This window comes from Phyllostomus discolor, chromosome 4, assembly GCF_004126475.2.
Source record: "Phyllostomus discolor isolate MPI-MPIP mPhyDis1 chromosome 4, mPhyDis1.pri.v3, whole genome shotgun sequence".
Lineage (NCBI taxonomy): Eukaryota > Metazoa > Chordata > Mammalia > Chiroptera > Phyllostomidae > Phyllostomus > Phyllostomus discolor.
Window position 1 is genome coordinate 148,896,019 of NC_040906.2, and position 22,936 is coordinate 148,918,954.

General features: G+C 37.8%; 1 non-coding gene across 1 annotated transcript; it reads left to right on the forward strand.

Annotated features, from left to right (window-relative positions):
* Positions 1 to 15,113: 15,113 nt before the first annotated feature.
* Positions 15,114 to 15,222, forward strand: LOC114495758. The gene has a single exon (XR_003684435.1). It is a non-coding gene; the product is annotated as a U6 spliceosomal RNA (small nuclear RNA).
* The last annotated feature ends 7,714 nt before the right edge of the window (positions 15,223 to 22,936 follow it).

Genomic DNA, 22,936 nt, shown 5'->3' on the forward strand with positions numbered 1-22,936 from the left:
TAGATAAATTAACTTTTAGCAATAATGTGAGAGCTGGAAAATAATTTTGTTAGACAAAAGATAAAATAAGAAGGGGTTGCTTTTGCCTTCCAATATCACTCACTTTTTGGAATCACATTTCTAAGCTCCTCTGATTTCCCTCTAGATATTCCAGTCTTCCCCAATTATCACTCCTTGGTCTCTGTTGATTTTGATCCTCCCCTTACCTTCTCAACCCAGCCTCTAAATGTTGGGAGTGCCTTAGCACTAAGTCCTGGATGTCTTCTTTGCATACTCATACTCCCCTGTGGATCATCTCAGTCACTCCTGGAACTTTACACACCATGTGTATGCTAATGACTCTCAAATGTATATTCTAGTCTCAACCTTTCCTTTGCATTTTGATTTACATAGTCATTCATTCAGTAAATATTTATTGAGTTATTGAGTACAAGGGCATTAACCTGGGTCTAGAGGTGAGCTTAACAAAGTCTGCTTCCATGAAGCCCATCTTCTAGTGGGGAAACAAGCCATAAACAAGTAAAAAAAATAAATAAATGTTAGTGTTACAGGTACAAATTTCATGTGTCTAATGCTTCAAAATAAAGGCCAATATTCAATAGATCATAGTTTTGAGCAAGGGAAAGTTTATTGATCAAGAAGGCCTAGCTCAAGAAGATGGAAAAATTAATTCTCAAATCCATCTTAAGAAAGCCTGGAATTCAGGCATCCTTTATTGTCAAAGAAAGGTAGGAGGGATAAGGCAAGGGGTGAGTGCAAGCCTTAGATGGGTAGGCATGAAAGGGATTCAAGGAAGAGGGTGAAGTTTTCCTTTCTTTATTTTTTTAGTGTGAATTTTTTCAATCTCTTTGTTCCTGATCAGCCCCCACTGATCTGAGTCTAATTCTGGAGTCGTTATGGGTGTTTCCCCACTTAGCTGACAAAGAACTGACTGCTCAAGGTTCAAGCAAAATGCCTCTAGTCAATTAACATATCTATAGCAGGAGCTATGAGCCTGAAGGCCAGAGAGAGGAAGCATTTCTATTACACTAGAAGCAATAATTCCTAGGCAGAAAAATTAATCAGGATACAAGGAGAGACTTTTAAAGTTAAAGGTGGAAACCATTCATGGTTAGGAAAGAATCCCTGAGGAGGGAGATCTCACGAAGACATGGTAACCAGAGGAGCTGCCTCCCAGCTACATCATGGGTCAAAGTCATGCCCATCTCCCTAGCTGGACTGCTACTATTGATATGCAAAGTAACTCTCAATGGCCCTGATCCAGGTCTCCCTTCCCCCAGCTGGGCTTAGGGAGGATATCCTATATTCCCAGACCCCATTACAAATTCCCTCTTTGGGGGGTCCTGGGGGCTCCCAGCTTACATCCCAATAAAATTAGAGGGTTTTGAGCAAGTGAATGGTAGGATCTGATCTAGTGTTCTGTCTACTTCAGGTCTCTACTTAAGTGTTTCAAAAACATTTTAAATGTAATTTGTTCAAAACATAATTCTTAATCTCCTTCCCACCAAAAATAAAATAAAATCATCCTGCTTCTTCTCCATTTCCCCCATTTAGTAAGTGTTACCACAAACTATTCAATTACTTAAACCAGAAATCTGTAAATCATCTTAGCTTCATATATATCCTTATTTCTCATATCAAGTCAATGCTAAAAAATGAACAAACAAAAAACCTTTGGGCTTTATCTTCAGAAAAGATGGCCTTTTTGCTTCTCTATGCCTCTCATGCCACCAGCCTTGTCCATGACCATCTCTAACCTAAATCACACCACAGAGGCCAGATCTTTTACAATTTTGATTTTCCATCAATGGCTTCCCCATGCTCTAAAAATACAGTTCATACACCTTGCCATGATCTTAAGGCCCCTGCATGATTGGTCAACCCTTTGATATTTCATACCACCCTTCCCAAACTTTCTGTGGTCTAGCCATGCTGACCTTTATCATTTCCTTGCACACACCTTTCAGACTTTAGGACATTTGGCTTACAATTCTCTCACAGTTGGCTGGCTCTCTCTCTTCCTTCAGTCTTAATTGACATATTTCCTCTACAGGGAGAACTTCCTTGTCCACCTAATGTTGAGCTGTCCTTCCATGTTATTCTCTATCACAGCACTCTCTCCCTGTAATTTTATGGCACTTATCACACTATGAGATCAGGAATCGTGTTTGCGTACATAGCCCCAGAAGTGTGCCTGGAGCATAGTAGGCACTCAATAAATATTTGCTTACTGAAAAATCAGTTGGTACTGTTATCACCCCATATTGTGTAGAAAGGTTTGCAAACATACACTACATCTCTTTAAAAAAGAATTCTTCAAATGTCAGCTGTAAAAAGAGTAAGTTTAAGGAATGAAATTATATTACCCATTTGACTTTTATATAAACTTGGTTATACATATCCACAGGAAAAAAATAATTGTAAGAAATTATTAAAAGTAGAATTAAAATTATAGCAAATCCATGAAAATCACACAGTCTATAAATCAAATATTTTCTGAATGAAAGGGATAACATTTTGGAATCTCAACTGTGTCCTGGATACTGTATAAGGCAAGTCCCTTATCTTGCCTCATTTAATCCTCACAGTGATTCTGTGTCTTAGAAACCATTGTATTTCATCAATAGATGAGAAAACTGAAGCTCAGAATTGTTCAGTGACCTGCCTAAGCATATACAACTAATTAGGACAGAAACAGGACTCAAACTCCACAGCTTGTTATGTTGCAGGCACCATCTAAAAATATATTTTTCTAATCACAATATTAAAATAAATTGATAAATACTAATGCTATTTAATTTAGCCTTCAAACATTGAACCAGATAATGTCTTTATTGTAACCTACATCATAGAAGGAAAATATATACCATATTTTGCCATGTATAATGCACACTTTTTTGCTCAAATTTTTTAGGGAAAAATAAGGATGTGCATTGTATATGGGTAGTACTAATGCCCATGTATAATGCGTACCCACATTAAACTATGAATGTGCATTATACATGGCAAAATATGGCAAAATACGGCATTCTTTGGGCCTATGCCAAGTACAATGAAGTACTCATAACAGGTCAATAGCTGTTGATCATTTAAAGAATTCCTTATATTTCAGTTACAGTTTTATCACAAGGTAAGCATTTTTTTTTTTCATAAAAATTCATCATCTTATTTTATTATACCTGTGTGAGTTTTTTTTAATTATTAGTTTAACAATAACACAAGTCTTTTAATGACAGTGAATACCTATTCATAACATCTTTTTAAATATTTTCAATGGCAAATATACTACTTATCTCTATATACTAGTCTACTAGTTGCCATTGAATTTATATTAAGGATGCTCTATTATTTTCCTGAAGCTGACTTTTTATGCCCTGATCCATTTCAGTGAGCTCACATATACACAGAGTATGTAACCAAACCCAGGTTCAGCAGACTGCCACTACAAAGGCCAAACTCATGAGACAGGTACTGACGAGAAGAAAAGTTTATTTGAGTGCCAGCATCTCCAGAAGATGGGCAGACTTGTCCTCAAAAACCCATCTGAACATCTCTGGCCAACCCAATGATTCTTATAGGGAGTTGGTGGGAATTCAGGAAGGGGAAAATTCCTAGGAGGAGCCCTGACGTGCAATTTCTCTTGGGAGTAACAAGAGGAAGGCCCTGAAAGGGGTGTCATGCCGCTTCTTCTCTAGCTCACTCCCTTTGCCCTGATGTTATATTTCCATTTGCACTGGCATTCCCTACTTCCCCAGACACCTGTGGTTTATGGCCATCACCAGCATGTCTCACAACTGCAAAGAGAAGTGAAGCACAGGGTTGATTAAATACTTTGATTTGCTGCAGAATACATAATGAAAACAAAGGTTTTTACCAGGAGGGAAGAGAGGGAAAGCAGAACAAAGAGATCAGGGGAAGTGTTGTGGACGTTCAGTCAGTGTCCTTGCTGGTCCCCCTTGTGGGACTCCAAGGTCAGACTCTTGCTTAGGTTTACATGGGATCTGAACCTGTTGATTTTAGTAAAGTATACCTAGAAAAGAAACTTTTAACATGTAAACTCTAGTTTTGAGGGAGAAAAATCAGGTTAGAGTAATAAGCTGGATTTAATATTTATTAAGATCAATATGGGTAGCTTTATATAAGCATAATATATTCATTCCCTATAATAATTTATGCATCTAGCTGCCCAAGACAGTGGAATCTTGGTATGTCCAATTTCTGATGAAAAGATATCTACCACAAGTTAAAAATTAAGAATTTCATTTTTCTATCTCCTCATAGTTCATTAAACATAGTGGGCACTTAGATACTATTTGTTAAATGAATGAATAAATGTATAAAGAGTAAATGAGTGCAAGTGAGTAGAAGGAAGAGGTATATGAATTTTTGCTTTAACCATCAGACATGTCTATTCACCTAAAGGCTATTAATTTTTTAGGAAGATATTTCTTTTTAACATTCTTGATAATTTATTATTTAGTGCCTAAACTAATTTTTATTTTTTAACTTCATTCCACCACAAAAACACAAGTTGCTTATTATAGAAAATAAGAAAATGAATGAATGTAAAATAAAAAAATAAGATGATGGATGGTGCCCTCTCTTTTCACACATATATAAGTAGCCTGTGAATTAAAAGCACAAAAGTACAAAAAAAAAAAGAGGAATAACAAATTATTTCTTATCTCAATGCACAACACTAAACATACTATAAACAATTAAAATGCTCATTTTATTTTGCAAAGTAGTATTTGTTAATACTCTTATTGACAATATTTTTTTGTGATCTATTTAAAACAAAATGTACAATGTACTGAAATAGGATTTTGGAAATATTGTACTCTGTCATCTTTGTAAAAACTTCTAAAATAGATAGTACTGTCAACATTTTTTTAAAGATGAGGGAAAAAAAGCTTAAGGAAGTTAACAGTGTTATAGAGGTAATAATTCTTACTTGGGCAGAACTTGGCTTCTAGCGTAGATTCTTCTGACTCCAAAATCTACACTCACTCATCATAGTACTTTGCTGCCAATATTGGGTGAATGACATGATATTGCCAGTGGTCAACCATTTTGGGCATAGAAAAATGGAATTGTATATGATTCTATCCAATATAATAAAACTAGTTTCCATTATTACTCTTTAATTAAGTCCCATGGTAAAAAAGCATCAAAATATCAGATTCAAGGATTAAGAGCAGATGTCAGAAAATGTGGATTCAAATCTTGCTTTCTACATAGACTAGCAGCAAGAACTTGGGTAAATCATCTCACTACAGGTTAATTTGCTTGTTGAAAAAGTAGAACTGCATTGCCCTGCATAATTCATAAGAATATGTGAGGAGCAAATGATGCATATAAAGCTGTAAAAAATATAAAATAGAAAAGGATTATTATAAACAACATTTATATATATGGAAAATCCAGCAAGCTACATTCCCAAGTTTCAAATGTCAAAGAGTAGCACTAGAAACTAGTATAGAAGGCCTTAAGGAGCCCTCCACAATGATGCTGACTCAGTTTTTGATAATTGTGTTAAGGCCCTAGGAGTGATTAGTGATCCAAATTTATCCTAAGGACCAATAACCTACACAAAATGTCAAACAAAATGCTTACACAGAAATTTAGCCTAATCTACAAAAATTCATCACTGTTCCTAGAAAATAGAACAAAGCTATTTAAGAAATAATTAGCGATGTACTATCTGAAAGCCCCAGTTGAAATTTCAAGAAGCTCAGAGTCTTCTGGGCAGCCTATACTTATTTAAGGAGAAGAAAATAGTATATCTACTGGCAAATAATCAAACCCCAAGAACATGTGCCTCATTTGGAGAAGACTTCTTTAACAAGGTCTTAGAGGAACTCTGGGCTGCCCTTGAGTATTAATTCTCTTTTCTATACATCATTTCTAGAAAGAGCAGTTACTCAGCATGAAGAAACTCTTCCCCTTCTTTGGAAATATTTTTGCAATATGATTTACATTCAAGCTTTTTATCCCTTCCAGTTACTTTAGCATGTGGGATCATTTGAGTGAACATATTTTGTAAACTGAAAAGCACTAAACAAAATGGAAGGACTCTTTATAATTGCTTCCTAAGACAGACATAGAAGTACTCTTCTTTCTGTATACCTCATGCAAGCAATAATTTTAAGGTGGACTTAATTAACATATAACTTTAGTGAAGATTTACATTTTCTCTTGCTGCTGTAATGAAAGATGTCTTCAACAACTATTAGGTTTATGTAACTAAAATATTTGTATAGCATGCTTATCTAATTTTAAATCTGGTTCAAAATTGGCATATGTGCTCCTTTAATTAAATAACATGAGCCTGTTCTGACTGGTGTGGCTCAGTTGGCTAGAGCATTGTCCCATAGACTGAAAAGTTATGGGTTTGATTCCAACATACCCAGGTTTGATCCCCAGTCGGGGAGTGTATGAGAAGGCAGCTGATGGATATTTCTGTTCCACATTGATGTTTCTCTCTCTCTCTCTCTCTTCCTCTTTCTCTCTCTCTAAAAGCAATGAAAAAATATCCTCAGGTGAGGAATAAATAAATAAGTAAATCCTCAAAGCTTTACATTATCATTTTCTTTTCTTTTTTTTTAATTCAACCTTAGCCCATATTTTCCCCATGGTTATTCAAAATTTTTTGCATTCTATGAAAATCTCCAATCCCACATTGCCTTCTACTTTTAGCAAATGACCTACACAATTCGTTCAGTTCCTTCCATGGCACTATCTCTCTAGCTTTTCCCTTCCCTTCTTCTCTTCATCTCTCCTTCTCAGAAGTGGGTGGAAATGTGGATATCCCTTCCTTTCCAAGGTGGACTTTTCCACCTGTTGTTCCATTTTTCTCCATACTCCTTATCTTCTCTTTCTCTTCATCTTTATGTGTTCCCTTCCCATAGGATCAAACTCTTTCTTATCCCTAAGAAAATAAGTAAACAAACCAAAAGCAAACAAAACAAAGTCTTGCCTTCATTTTATTCCTCTTTTACACTATCATTCCACATTATTTCTTCAAGCCCTTAAAAAACTCTATTCATATTTCCTGAACTCCTTAATCATGTGCTGTTAATCTTGCAATCCATTTTCTATTTACTGCTCTTCACTGATCTTCTAAAAGTCTTCTCTCGAAGGTCTGAATAGTACAACACCCTCCCAGTCATGTTTTCTAGAATTCTCAGTCATCTTTATCTCTTTCCTTTTCTTCCAACAGCCCTTTATTTAATTGGTTAGTGCATTTTGTCAGGTCTTTCACACATGGCCTCTCATATCTATAGCTTCCTATTTATTCCAATAGAAATTGGTCAGGCCCAATTTTAGGCTTTCACCCCCTGCCCTGAATTATTACAATTCACTGCCAGTTGGTCTCCAACCTTCTTTCAGTGCCTAAAGAGTAAGCATTCTTCTTCTGTAATTGGACCCAAGCTCTCCTTCAGCTTCCTGAGCTCTCCTGCTCCACATTGGTCTCCTCACTTCTTCCTGGGCTTTCTGCCTTACACTTTTGTTCATACTGTACCTCTAGACTGGAAACTCCTTTCATACCTGACTGGAAACTCTCATACATTTACTGTCCACCTCCTCTATAACACCCTCACCAAAGTGCTCATAAATTAATATTACCTGAAAAAAAATCAGAACACTAATATGTGACTGCATTGCAATCTCAATTTATATGAATATCTGTATGTGGTGTATAAATGTACTGAATAGAAATAGACTATAATGTTATCAGTGCCCATATGAAGGTATGATGGTCTGGAGATATGCTATGGAACTTTGGACTCATTTTTCTATTGTATTTTGTAAATTAGCCAAAACAGCCAATATTTATCGAGTGCTTTCTATATACTAAACTCTTTACATACATTAATTCATTTAACCTAGCCAAACAACAACAAAACCCTCCGATGTAAGCATTATCATTATCCTCCTATTACTGAGGTAATTGGGAGTGAAGCAACTTGCCCAGTCACAGAGCTGGCAAGACTGGTCTGGCTCCAGAGCCTGCACTCTTAAGCACTCCACTGAACTGTGTGAAGGATTTTCATAATTGGAAAAACATGTTTTTAATCACCTTTTTTCCTCCTGTCTCTACCCTCTACCCACCTCCAACCTCAACAGCACCAAATTCCAAATTCTCCTTCCATTTCTTTCAAAGACACTAATCTCAACTAGCTGTTAAGGAGAAAAGCAATCTGATTAAGAAATTTGCATAAACCTGTGAATTAGCAATTTTCATTCTAAGGTAATTGCATCTTAAAAAAGATTTTTGTTAACATAAGTGAATCTCTAATTAGTAGAATTTTTGGTTGCTATGACTAAGTGGATATGGCATACTATTATTAGCAGTGTGGGGAGGGGTGGAGGGGTATCTTGGGAAAGAGGATTATCCCCATAGATCTTAAAGCACACAGGCTGTCTTAGGCACAAATTCTCCCTCTATCTCTCAGATCCATCCTCCTTCCCATACAAGTTAGTTAAGCACCAATAATCCCTACCCTGAGGCCTGTGTAAAATCCTATTATACCATTTTGATGCTGCTGAGTCCAGCAAAAAACAAAGAACCAACAGTCATAGGTGTGCCAAAGGTTGATCCAGTTAGAATGCTCATTTTAGCCTGACAAGAGCATGACAGTGTTAACAAAAAGCCATCGGTATGTTTATACATATTATGGCATTTTTTCTAGCTGTAACTTTCACAGAAAAATGTTTCCAGTGTAAGTGTCTAGTCAAATCTCCTTCGTACTCTAATATCAGGAGAAGAGTTTTATGGATTGTGTTTTTACTTGTCCCACTCTGGTTGCATAACAATGAGATTTTAAATGAAGAACTCTGCCTTGTGTTTGCTACTCCAAAAGAGTAATAAGGGTGCTGACTGGTGTGACTCAGTTGTTTGGGTGCTGTCCCCAAAAATGGAAGGTCACTGGTTCTATTCCTGGTCAGGGCACATGCCTGGCTAGTGGGTGTGTCCCTGGTTGGGTCACAGGCAAGAGGCAAGTGATTTATGTTTCTCTCACACATCAATATTTCTCTCCCTCTCTTTCTCCTTCCATTTCCCTTTCTCTGAATAAATAAATAAAATCTTTAAAAAAAAGAATACTAAGGATTCATATGACATTTTCTTCTCTCTATATTTCCAGGGACTGTATGTCTGCTGAGTATTGACCATAGTCAGGTTCCTGAGGCAAACCTTATGGGCTGAGTCAACGGCAGGGCAAGCTATTTCTTCCCTGAGGAAGTGGCTGGAGCTGAAACAACACAGGATGCTCATTTCTAGAGAAGTCTTTAATGAAATTAAGGATCAAAAAGTGATATAAAGCAAGGAGGTCATTTGAAATATAGATGTGTGCTCAATATAAATAATGATATACCATTAATAAATAAATAAAAGTAATTTGAAATATGAAAAAAAGTGATATAAAGGAGTCTCATTTGACAGAAGGATACCTAGTAACAAGTTAATAAAGATTTTTTGGATGGATGGGTGCATGGATAGATGAGTCAATGGGTTGCTAAAAGCACCTTTTGAAGAACCAATAGTCATGGAACATGATGGAGGGATGGGGAGAATGAAGTTGGGAAGAAAATGAAATAAGTTACATTTCCTATTTTTCTGGCAGTTTGGGGGATAAATTTGTTGTATGTTTCTAGTTTTGGGGGGGTGGTTTTCATGTTTTTCAGCAAAAAGACAAGCTCTTTACTGTGACAGTTGGCCTTTTCCAAGTGGACAGAATCCCAGTCAAAAGAGAACCACTGGAACAGGTAAAGCTGAGGGAGAATCTCAGTCATCCTAAGATTCCACATATCCAATGGAGTCCAGAAAATGCCGGAAAACTGAATCAAGAAGTGTAACCCACAGTCTTTTATACCCACCCAGAGAAAGGAACACCACACCTGGGGGAGCAAATGAGGCAAAGAAGTTGAGCAAGTTGAGGTTGCCCAGAAATTCTGAATACCTAATACAGGTTCTCTCCTGACTTAATGTTTGAAATGTATGTTATTCAATGGTCTTCTGTTACTTAAAACTTTCAAAGAAGTTTGTAGTGAGGATAGTTGTGTCAGTGACATTTGCTACTCATCAAGTAGTCTTTGCCCACCCACACTTCCTACCCTCTTGCAGTTAGGAGGGTCCATATGACCAGCTCTGAACAATAGACTGCTAGCAGAAGTGGCCTTTTTTTTCCCTGCCAAGAGGAAGCACTGAAGAGCAGCCTGTGACCCACTGGCTCCCCTTGCCTCATGCACAAACTGAAGCATCTACATGTTCCAGGTGGTGGAGCTTCAAGATGGCAGAGCCTCTATTATCTTGCACCCCTGGGCCATATGGTCTCAAATCCAATTCTTTCACATGCTGGCTTAGTGATCTTAGACACATGGCTTAACATCTCTGGGTCTGTTTCCTCATTTGTAAAATGAGTATAAAAATAGTACTTACCTCAGAAATTTTTTTAGGGTCACACAGAGTAAGCACTCAGTAAATGCTATTATTACTATTATTATTAATCTTAGAAATAATAAGAAAGGCCACATAATAAACATTTAAAAGGTTTTTTTCTCTTTTTTAAAAAATGAAGGTAAGGCTAAACATTTTTAAAAGCAACTAATAAGTATTATAATTTATACTATAACTTCTGTGTCTTTTTTCCTTATTATGGCTTACATTTCCAACTTCTTAACCAACATTCTGCTTTAAAAGGTCTATCACAACCACATCTTCACATGAGAAAAAGTTTAGCACATCTTAGTTTGCCTTTTTTAAAAGCATATTTTCAGGAGAGAATAAGAACAAGGACAGTGATTTACTGTGCCACTTAGTGAATATTTCCAGAAAAGATTATAATGTGTAAAAGATTGCAATGAGAAGAAAGAAAGAGGGTACTTTCAAAGTTTCAAAGTTTTAACTCCAAAATGAGGCTTCCCAAGATTAATAAAATTTGGTTCTCTGACTTAATGCCATGCTTCATACCACATAGTTATCAAAAACTTCAGCACTTAGAAAGCAATCAGGAATTTAGAAAGTGATGGTGGTGCCCAAAGTTGTGTATATCTGGATATTCTAAATATTATTTCAAATTCTTATTTTCAGGTTCATTTCCAATGCCTAAATAATTCCATTTTTACACTGGAGTGGGAGTGAAATAATTTTGCTTCTGCAATTATAAAAAGTTGAGAATTGAAATCAAGACTATGTTTTCTGAATACATTCTAATGCAAAATGATGTTAATCAACCTTCAAGCACACATTTAGGTGGGTATAACATGGAAGGCACAGCCATTTCTTCTAACCAGAATGTCTTTCTATTCCCTTGCCCACTGGTGTGCTCCTCTTTCCCCATCACAACTCGCTTCTCTCCAAGGCCTTTTTTTCCTCCTTACTGCCCCCTTCACGCCCAGAAGTAGCTGGTCACTCCTTCCACTGTGTTCCCTCTAAAGCTGCACGGACCCCATTACTGCCCTTCCCACCATGTGTGTTTGCCTTCCTCCCTCCCTGCTGTGAGAGCAGGATTTATGAACACACCCCAGAGCCCCCCTAATCAAGGAAAGCCCTCAAATTTCAATGGAACATTACAGAACGTGCTGACCTAATAGTTGAATATGAACGTTGCTAAGAGTATACCAAATCTTAAAAGTTCTCATCACAAGGAAAAAAATTGGTACCTGTGAATGGTGACAGATGTTAGTTAGACTTATTGTATGATCATTTCACAATATATATAATATTGAATCATTATGTTGTATCCCTGAAACTAATATAATGTTGTATGTCAGTGAAAAAATAAGTAAAACAAATAGTTGAATATGTAGACAATAGATTAGACTATATAAACACATGATGTAGATTCATTTTGCTATTTTAATTCAACACCAAGCCCTTCTATTTTAATGAATTTTGCATGAGTCCTGTTCCTCCACCAAATAATGAGGTGCTAGAATACAGCAATTTTGTGTCAATTATCCTGGTAAGCCCTGGCATCAGTTTAAAAAAAAAAAAAAAAAGCTTTAAAGGCAATAAGTGCCATTTGCTGAAATTAATTTAAATCATTGTGACAGGCCTAAGTGCTCATTCAGTAACCAGCAAAGTTAGGCCCTCACTGAGTCGTGTGATTCTAATACTTATTGCTGATAAGGACAATATGCTTAAATCAGTAATTAGCCTAGTCACTCACAACACTGTGGTTCTGAGACTAAGCCCAACAGATCATCAAAGTGTCAACAAAACCGTAACAGCCCTTCTGGAAAGCAGGTTCACTACAACACTACAGATTTTGCTGAAACTGTGTAAATTTCCTCTTTAAATTCCCATTGGAATCACAATCTTCAAAATTCAGTATCACCATCAAATTCTCACCAAAACCCAATAACTTAGCTCTCTCTTTAGAAACCTAAAGTGTTAAACTTCCCCATAATTTTTATATGATTGGTGTCCCTCTACCATGTACAATGATTTTCCCATACACACACTGAGGTAGTTTGTGAGATACTTTGCAAAATCCTGAAAAATTGCCTGGTGATTCTTCAGTGTAATATAAGGTGGAGGCATAATGAAAAGGTGGAAATTGGGTTATTTCCAGAGATTCTAAATAACATTCAGACACTGTTCATTCACATAAATGTAACTCACTGACTGAGCATTTTCTTTTCTATTTTTTCTTTTCTTTTCTTTTTTTTTGGTCCTCATAGTATCAGATGAGGAAAGACACAGATGTCTGATCCATTCTCTCATGATACAGCTGGGGAAAGCCAGTCGCTGGACTCAAAAATAGATATTGTTGCCACTTACCAGCCACATGGCTTTGGATAGCTGACTTCATATCATTAGACTCAGTTTCTCCACCTAAAATGTGGTAAATATCCTCCCTCCTTATTGCACAAAAGAGTTTGTCAAGGATTTACTAAGATAGTGTATATGAAACATGCCCTAAGAAATCACTAAGAAAAATATAAAAATAAATTATATAAAATGTGCAGAGAAGCAAAAAAATACAAATACTTTCCCTGTCAATAAGAAGTTTATAATTTCAAAGTGAATCTTAAAAACTCATCCTAATGAATGAATAATGAATTACTCTCAGTGGGTAGAATCACCACAGCCATGAAGCTGTGGAGTATCTTCAATAATGGCTAAAGGGACAGAGTGGGAGAATTACAGATAACTCAACTGCAAAGCAGAAATGAGATCTGCAGCCACACAAACAGAGAAGTATGTTTTGGTGATGAACAAAAGATTGTGTCATGCTTTGAGAAGATACTGGCTTATATAACATCTATGAGGCCCCTATGATTCGGTTTCAATGGTACAATGTAATATAGTTCAACAGAGGGGTGTCATTTCAAAAATAACTTGAGTTCTCTACTTGCATGTACTGAACACTGTGATCAAAATTTCTTCTTTTTATTCACTCCTCAATACTTAACTCACATACCACAGCAGTCCTGGAGAATACTTCGTATTCATCTGGAAATCACCTACTCTAGCTAAAAATAGCCCATAAGGAGGTAACCACTCTCTTTCACCATAAAGCTGGAGGTCCAAGCACCTGAGAACACACCTCCCACACCCTTGCCATGCAGCCACCACCGCACAACACCACCATCAATGGGCTCTGGCACACAGACCTCTGGGAAGTATCACTGGTCTTCTGCTACCAATGTTTTTTCCTGTGATAACTGTGACAAACATCTCCCCTGTCCTCTTCATTTCTATAGGGATGGGAGAACGTTGTAGACTCATTAATAATTTCTATCCCATCACTTTTATTTAAGGTTAAGTTTAGTATAGAGAGTTGAAATTTCCAAATTTGAGGAGGGTGGAGAAGACTGGCTTGACCTGATGGGGGCATGTGAGCAGGCAGGCAGGACAGGGTTGGTACATAGTAAACACAGTGATGGGGACTCTGTGGTTTATTTGATCCCAAATATTTTAATGAGCAAAATTATTTAAAAAATAGTGAGACTCTATATCATAACTTTGAAATTTGAAAAGTAAAATCAATGTGTATGTGAGTTTTGCTTTCCACGTCTCTTGAGCATGGACTTGAAGCCTTGTTCGGGACCTGCAGTGAGGCACCACAAACTTTCAGACATCCTTAACCAAAGCTCTCACACTCTCACTCTCACTCTCACTCTCTGTTAAGGCTTACAAAACATTTGGTATTTTGCAAGGCACTACTCTTAGCACTCTATGTATATTAAATAATTTAATTTTTCACAATGCTGTGAAATAGTACTAGTAATATCCCCATTTTTTTCATATGATAAAACCAAGGCACCAAGAAACTAAGTAACTGATCCAAGAGGGGCAGCCAGGGTTCAAGCCCTGATGATCTGGCTTCAGAATCTAAGTTCTTGGGTACTACATTATCCTGCCTCCCAATTAATGATTCAGTCCTGGGAGGGGTGCACATGGAGCACAAACATAAATATTAAAAGAGTATAACCATGAGGAGAAAGTCAATGGTATTGCAGAAGCCAAAGAAGGAACAATTTCAAGGAAGAAGTTTCAAAAGATGTTAATGTACAGAAAAGTCAGCAAAGGCCTACAAAACTGTCCATTGGCTTTGGCAATCAAAGAGTGACTATAGACCTATTCCAGGTCAGTTTCCATGGGGTGGATGGACAAGAGCTGGAGTGCTCACTGAGCTGGAGTGTGGAGAAGTTTTACTCCAAGAGGACGTAAGCACAGGAAGGAGAAATGGTGCGTCCCCTTGAGATAGAAAGTCATCATTGCAAGACACTTCCTTCCCTTTCTGTTTCTTCTCTTTTCCATTCCATTGTTAACACATATCTAAGGAAGAAGGGACAGATGGCAGTGAGGCTTTCGGTGGTGTGGGTATTAGGCATATGAAAGGCTTAAGGGAAATGCTCTGTTTGCAGAGCTTCTCATTATAGATAGACTGAAGACAGGGCTGCATCTCTGAAGAGATGGAGAAGGCCACATGAAGATGATAAACCAGACATCAGGAGAGAGAAGAGGGCCTGACCATTTTAGGTAACATGACCAGAGGGTGACCTACACCTTGCTCCAATCTTGTTTTCACCACTGGGACTAGCAGGCTGTGACACAAGGTCCACTCTAAAAAGTGAGAGGTGCAATAATCCGTGAGGTGCTCACTTCGGCAGCACATATATACTAAAATTGGAATGATACAGAGAAGATTAGCATGGCCCCTGCACAAGAATGACACACAAATTCATGAAGCATTTCATATTTAAAAGTAAATAAGTAAATAAATAATCAGTGAGGTTCCTCTCATTGTTAAGTTCTATGACCCTGTAAGTATTAACCTGAGTATAGCATTGGCCAAAATACCTCACTAACTTCCCTTTTCTAGCATTAATTTCCCTAGTTGCAGGGACATAAAATACACTCGCTACCAAACTGAAGGCAGTTCATGACCCTGCATGTGTTGAGGGAGAGAAAACAAGAAGCTCAACATCTCCAGCATTCTTTCTGGGTCATCCTGACACACTGGGCAGAAAGAAAGCTTGAACTGTCACAGTGTAGTGATCAGAATGCCAGCCTGTAACACTACAAGCCTAGAAGTTTTATTAAAATTGTTGTCTGCTACAAATAAAAAATAACAAAACCTCTGTGTAAAGAAAACCTTTTACCTGCATCTGCATTATATTTAATGATATGACATAAGCATTGTATATTGTAAAATTTCCCGCTCTGGCCCCTGAAGTGATGTGGTTACATCAGCAGGCCCCAGGTGCAGGCCAAATGGTTCATGAAAAGTTACAAGGAAGTGGAAAGAAAAATTGAAATAGGAAAGAGAAGTTTTTATTCTCTTTTTACCAGAATCCTGAGAACATTCAAATGTCAATGACCTTGAATACAGAAAACTGAAGAGGCTTTTCTACTCACAATTGAAATGGCCTTGCTAAGTTTCAGAGCATTCAAATAAATAATATATATGCAACCCACCACAGTTAAATTTTTAAAGTAAAGGTTTACTTTTGTGTCTTTATACTATTTTGAAAGTTGTCAGAGCTATAAATGATGTGATATTTTCCTGCTATGTCTGATTTCCCAGATTAACTAGATTTTATTACAGAAAAAAATATGTGCCAGATTCAAATACATGATAATTACTTAGTGTCTGGACTGACATGAAAACTCAGCGGGTTAGAACCTGAGTTTATAAACAAATACTAAAAGTTCAAACCTAACACTAAAGCCAGCCAGTTTCTCTTTAGAGCCCATCCACTGCCGTGTAAACATGTGACCCTCACTATAAGAGGGAGAGAGGAGGGGCTGGACAGAACAGCACAGCCAATTCAGTTACCACCAACAGCAATTCAAGGAGCATCCTCTATGAGCAGTGGGTCAGACATCATCTTGATCTCTGCATATGAAAAGCAGGTCATGGTAATATTTCATATGGCATGGCCTCAGAACCAATATTCAAAGCTACCTTATTGATTTTGATTATAATAATCCAAGTTCTTGGAAATCAGTTATTCAGGTTGGAAAACTTTCTCAATAACAAGAAAACTCTATTCTGATCTTTCTCAAGTTTCACTTTTGTTGTATCTCCTCCATGGGCATGTATAACTATAGCTTATCTCAAGATATCTTAGAGGGCCAATTATAATACTTTTCTGGGTTAATTCTTACAAATATCATGAATCTATTTGTTAGTGTATGTTTGAAGACTGCCTACTACCATATAGCCTTAGAAACAATGTGTTTGCAGGTATAAGGATGTGTACATCCCCCGCCATGCGTCATACTTATCCAAACAAGTTTCTTTATATCTATGATATATTTTGATGCAACACCTCAAATTAATCAGTTAATAATAACTATGACAGATCCTTCCTTCACTGAAATCACACTTCGAAGTAGATCACCACAATTTTGTCTAAGTTAAAATAATGAGACCCTCTTGAGCCTCTCTCTTTTTCTCTCTCCTAATATGAATGTGGCAATAGGTCATCTTATAGGTATCCAGGGAAGTCAGGCTCCATTACAAACCATAATTTATTTAAATAATAACATTAATGTACATTTTCCATCTATTTCAAATGTAAAATAATAGTTAAAATTACTTTCTCTAACTTTGTTTGAGTGGTATTATTATGATATCATTATCATAGACTCCACACAGCATCTATTATTTGATGGATCTCATTCCATTTTTGTCATTGCTGCTCATTAAAGGTTAAACCATACTAATTCATTAATTTATTGTGTTATAGTAAGATTCTCCAAGAATGCTTGAGGTTGAACTAATTGTATGAATACACATTGGGCTTGTACAGAATGTCCTCTAGCCCTAAAATAATATAATCAGTCATATAAACACATTTAATGAAAATCTCAACAGAAAAAAAGGTAATCAAGTTAATAATATCAGATTCACAAGAAGAAACCATGCCATTGTTTATCTAGCACTGTTCAAGGCAGACACAAGCAATCTCACCACTAGAAATGTTCTCCATTGAAGTCTGGTAACATGTTATCATACTTCCTCCAAGCTTAGTAGAAACACCCCAGCAAGCCATTCTGTTACTACTACCTGTAACACACCAGAATTACTTGAGTAACATGAAGAGAAAGGCATTAGTCTACTCTAACAAATGACTTCAAACAACCCTGAAATATAATGGCCTGAATAACATCAAGATTTCTTACCCTCTCACAGAGTGGTCTGAATGTGAGTAACCTAGGCCTGGTGACCTACATATGACAACCAGGGTTGTCCCAGTTCTCATCATTCCCCAGTAAGTATCAGAAAAAAAAAACAGTGTCTTGGGTGAAATAATTAATGTTGAAGGAGATAATCCAGGAATTGTACATATTTCTTCTGCTCACACCCAATTGGTAAGCAATTAGCTACAAAGGAAATGCCATCCCTAGCTGGGTGGGTTTTCTACTAAAGAGAAGAGGAGAAAGGATACTAGGAGGAAGTTATAAGTCTGTCACATTCCAACCCTCTGGTCATCCAAGTACTCATGCACAATCATTTTTGCACATTTTTGCACACTCACACCTTCCCCTAGTCCCCTGCAGTTCATCCAGCTCAAAGCCCTGGGTGTCTAAGTGACACAAAGTCCCATCAGGTCCCGTTGAGGCTGCTTCCATTTCAGTGACCTACAGACTAATGATACACAAGTCTCTCTCTCTCTCTCTCTCTCTCTCTCTCTCTCACACACACACACACACACACACACACCAATGGTAGAGAAGGAAGAGTATAGCTGTGATGAAATCTATTCATAAAAGACAAGAATGGCACACACACACACAGCAGTAGGTGGTTCACACGATGATGAGTCTTGCTAGGTGAGATTTAAGGAGACTCCTTTTCCTGGAAGTATAGGAGTTTTCTTGATTGAAATGTGGTTCTGCTCACAGTTCTCTTGATTGGCACCTCCTTGTCAGTTATTCTCTGTGGTCCAATGGCATTGCACTCTGGATGGTATTCTCTTGCTCACCATCATAGTGGTTCCATAACCAAAGAAGGGGTCCTTGAAGCATACTCCAGCTTCCTGCTGGTACAGGTTTGGGTGAGGTGGGAAGAGAAGTATAATCTTTATTATCTTCTCTTTATGTTTAAATTCTTGAAATTCTGTGTCACACAGCACCCACCCATTTGCAACAGCACAATCTTCAGATGGCTCTGGGCATTGCCAACCTTTCAGCCCAGATATTATCCTCCCCAAGTTCTACAAACACCAAAATTATGACTCATGGGAATATTATTATTCAGAACACAGTCAGATAAATGTGCTAGACAACATTCTAAGGTAAAGTAGAAAACAAGCTTCCTACTGATTATAGTCCATTGCTTTTTAAACCAGGTGCCCAATATATCATTTGAGCTCTTTCAATGATATTTCAACACATTCTACATCCAGGACTATAATTCCATTCTCTTCTTCTAATCAGTAATAATTTCACTTCCCAGATACATTGATAACAAGAAGTGCATGTCGAGTAAGGGACTCACGAAAGGTCTTTCACCCACCATAAATTGTATATAATGTTATTATGCATGAGGTGCACGTGTATTTAATAATAGTGAGTCTGTCATCAAGAGACAATAACCTCTGGTTTAACCAGGCAAATCTTGTTCCTAGACCTGCAAAGAATGGGAAAACAATGATTCTAACTACAATGGAATTGTCCCCCAAATAGCAACCTCACTGACCTTCTTTAAAATGCCTGTAAGTGCATTTCTATTTCTCTTCAGTAGGTCTCTTGAGAGCTGTAAATCTAGAGGAATGGTGATCCATTCCTCTAGAGGAATGCACTAACTGGCAAGAGGTGATCTTGCCAGTTATTCTAAAAAACTCTTATATGGCAACCATTCCAACAGTAATTAAAGGACTATGACTGTTCTTGGCTTTTTATTTTCTTCAGTGAACCCCTCTTTAGAATGAAGAAACACACACATGCACACCACATGTACCAGAAGACCAAACACTGACAACATGATTCTTTTTATCACAGGGGTTGATAAATATACAACATACCTCATCTATGCTAATAGCAGATATTCTAAACAGGTCATAACACACTTTCTTACAAGTGCCAGTAGCATCCTTAGAATCATTCCTTATTTAAAACTTCAGGAAATTGTAATTAGTTAAAACTAGTCCTCAGAGTGAAAGCTACTTAACATCTGACAATTACACACACACACACACTGAGGTCTGTGATTATACAACGTGTATTAGTGGTAGATCTACAACTAGGTTCCAGGATTCTTATTTCCTGAGGCTAGTACTCTTTCCTCCACAAGGTATTGTGATGGCTTATTAGTAAATTAATAATATTTGTAACAGCTTGCAATGCCTTTACTTGTCAAAGAGAAAATTATTGAAAAAATATTAATCCATAGCTGCTTGGATGGCATTTAAAAAGATCAATATCATAAAAATAACTTCTAAAAGCTCTTCTAAATGTTAAGATGGTGAGAAAATTGCTAGTTAAATACCTAATTATATATTTACCATAGATATGTCATCAGGCTAAATTAATATCACAGTAAAGCTGTATGCAAGCGTGCTTTTTTGAACTTCAGAGTATATTCGTGTTTTCTTGTGAATATAGTTAAAATTTGTGAATGTCAATGTCAATTGTATAGGCCTTTTATAAGGATTATGATGGTCCTTATTCTGAGAAATTAAGAGAAATAGATGGGACATGCCCTTATCTTAAAGGGTGGGTGTAAGCTACTCAGTGAATTCTCTGCACCCTGGTTTTCTTAAGTTGAAGTGGTCTTTATGTTCTCAAAAAATACTCAAGCCCTATTATCCAAAGCATAATTTTGCAGTTTAATATTATAGATAATAAACTTGAAGTTTTCTCTCACAATGTACCTAAAATATTGTTAACTTGAAACCACAATTTTGAAGAGTGATATGCTTCCTCGTATATTTTTCAATTGAGCTACCTTTTTAGATCAAATGTAACAGTTACAAAGATATAACTTCTAGTACATTGTATACTATGTAAAATATTTAAATACATTCTAAAATATCCTTGGTGTTGCAGATTTAGCCCCTTCAACTAATGAAACATACCTGCTATAGAACACCTCACTGGCAAAGCCAGTCCTCATAGTCAAACCAATTAGCCAAATCAGAATTTCTTTTTGCCATAAAAAGTCCAACAAAATGTTGGAAGCAAAAATGTCAATGTGTGCTCCAAAGCAACACTTCTATTTTTCAAGTCCTATTTCTAACATTAGAGTCAGAGACGGGGTGGGCGTAGAGCCCCTCCATGAGACTGTAACCTAAATGAAGTCAGGCACTGCTCTTCCATTTTGTTCGCTTGTTTTACCAAATCTAGGGGCTCACATTCAAGAGCTCTCCATTTTCAAACACCCCTATGTGTAATGCCCTTAAGTTTTTAAGCTCAAAATAATATTCAGCTGGGAAATGTCTGAAAATAATATTCAGCTGGGTGAGAGACACACAATTTGTTTGTAAGGTAGGAGACAGTCAGCTATGGAAAGGGAGGTAAGAAAGGAAAAAACCGAAGGAGTGGCTTTCAAGCCCATCAGCATTAGAAGGGACCTATGGAAGTGGAGCATCTACAAAATGATTTGCCTAAAGCTACCCATGCTGTGTACCCCTACAAAATTTTCAAGCACATTTGGGGTTGTGTATGCCTTATTTAAAGATATCTAGATTGAGATTCCTCTAAGGCTGGCGGGGGGACTATATTTAACAAGTTAGGGTGTCCTTGTAACAGGGTGCAGCCAAGAGGGTAGCCTCAAATAGGGATCTGTAATAAGATCCAGAAGAGCCTGGAGATAATTGGCTCCACACCACAGGGCCACACCTGCCCGGAATCTGGCAGCTGCAGCCAATTGTGAGAGTGTAACAGGGTGCAGCCAAGAGGGGAACCTCAAATAGGGATCTGTAATAAGATCCAGAAGAGCCTGGAGATAATTGGCTCCACACCACAGGGCCACACCTGCCCGGAATCTGGCAGCTGCAGCCAATTGTGAGAGTGTAACAGGGTGCAGCCAAGAGGGGAGCCTCAAATAGGGATCTGTAATAAGATCCAGAAGAGCCTGGAGATAATTGGCTCCACACCACAGGGCCACACCTGCCCAGAATCTGGCAGCTGTAGCCAATTGTGAGAGGAGCCGGAAATGGAGCTTCAGAGGAAGATTGGTGCCGGGATTTAAACTGAGACGCAGCAGCCATTGGAGGGGGAGAGGTATGCACAGCCCTGCAAGAGAGAACCCCACAGCTTTGGCAGAGTGAAGACTCCCTTGGCCCTGAGAGGAGAAGGAGAAGCACGCGGACTTGACGGAGTGTAAACTCCTGCAGCCCTGAGGAGAGAACCACGCGGCCTGGCAGAGTGGGGCTCCCACAGCTTTAGAAGGGGGAACCACCACCTGGTTTTAGCAGAGATCCCGGTGACTCAGCTGAGGGTGCCAGGAACCCAGGGAGGTCTCCCAGTCGAGATGGAGTACTAACTGAGAAGAACCAGAGGACTACCTAAGCCATGGACTTCTATTTCCTTCCCTGAAATACGGTACTCTGGACTGGGCAAAGGGGGAAGGAAGGAAGGACTATGTGTTTGTGGGTGTTTTAAGGGACTTTGGGATTTTGGTGAAGACATTAGGTCACTACTTTAAGTTTGTATATAGCATTAAATAAACGTTTCCTTTCCTTTTCACAAATCTCTGGCATTGAGAGACGTCTTTCCTCTGGCGGCGGACATAACGGACCCGGGGCCTTTTTTCAATAATAGTATATCATCCCAGGCCCCCCTTGTTGTGTGTTCTGTAACATCCTCACTGGAAGACATGAGACAGAAATCAAATTCGAGTAAGAATTCAACTCCCCTGGCTCATTTATCCTCAAGTCCTCAGGGCAAAATTGCTTGTCATACTCAGGCACACATTTTAGGATCCACTCCTACTGGCAGTGGCTCACTGTAGTGTTAGATGACTTTGTGATGGGTTTCTGAAGAGTCCAGGCTCTTCAGAAAAAAAGTGCTGTGGTTCATTAACAATACCTGGCAGGATGGGCACGTGACAGCATAAATGCTGTATCATTCCTCCCACATCAAGTCAGAATGACCTATCCAGACTTTCATTTTAATGTTAACAGGTGATCAAACCATTGGTTCTAGAATTCTGAATGTGGGTATCCTCCAAAGAAGAGTTATTTTAAAAGAGGTATGCATAATATTTTACTTTATCATATGTAAATGTAAACACATTTTCCTATGTAAGAAGAAAATGGGTGTGTTTTTCAATTGCTTGAGACAATTTATTACTAGGCTTAGAAGAGAGTGTACATGCTTTATTTAAGGGAGTAAATTAATTTAAGTATGGCTGGAAAATAAAGTAGTGCAAAGGAGTAAGCAGTGGAGAGAAGCCTGGGCTAATTAATAGAGGCTATGTCATAAAGGACCTTGTAATCAGTCCATAGGACTAATTCGCAAGCC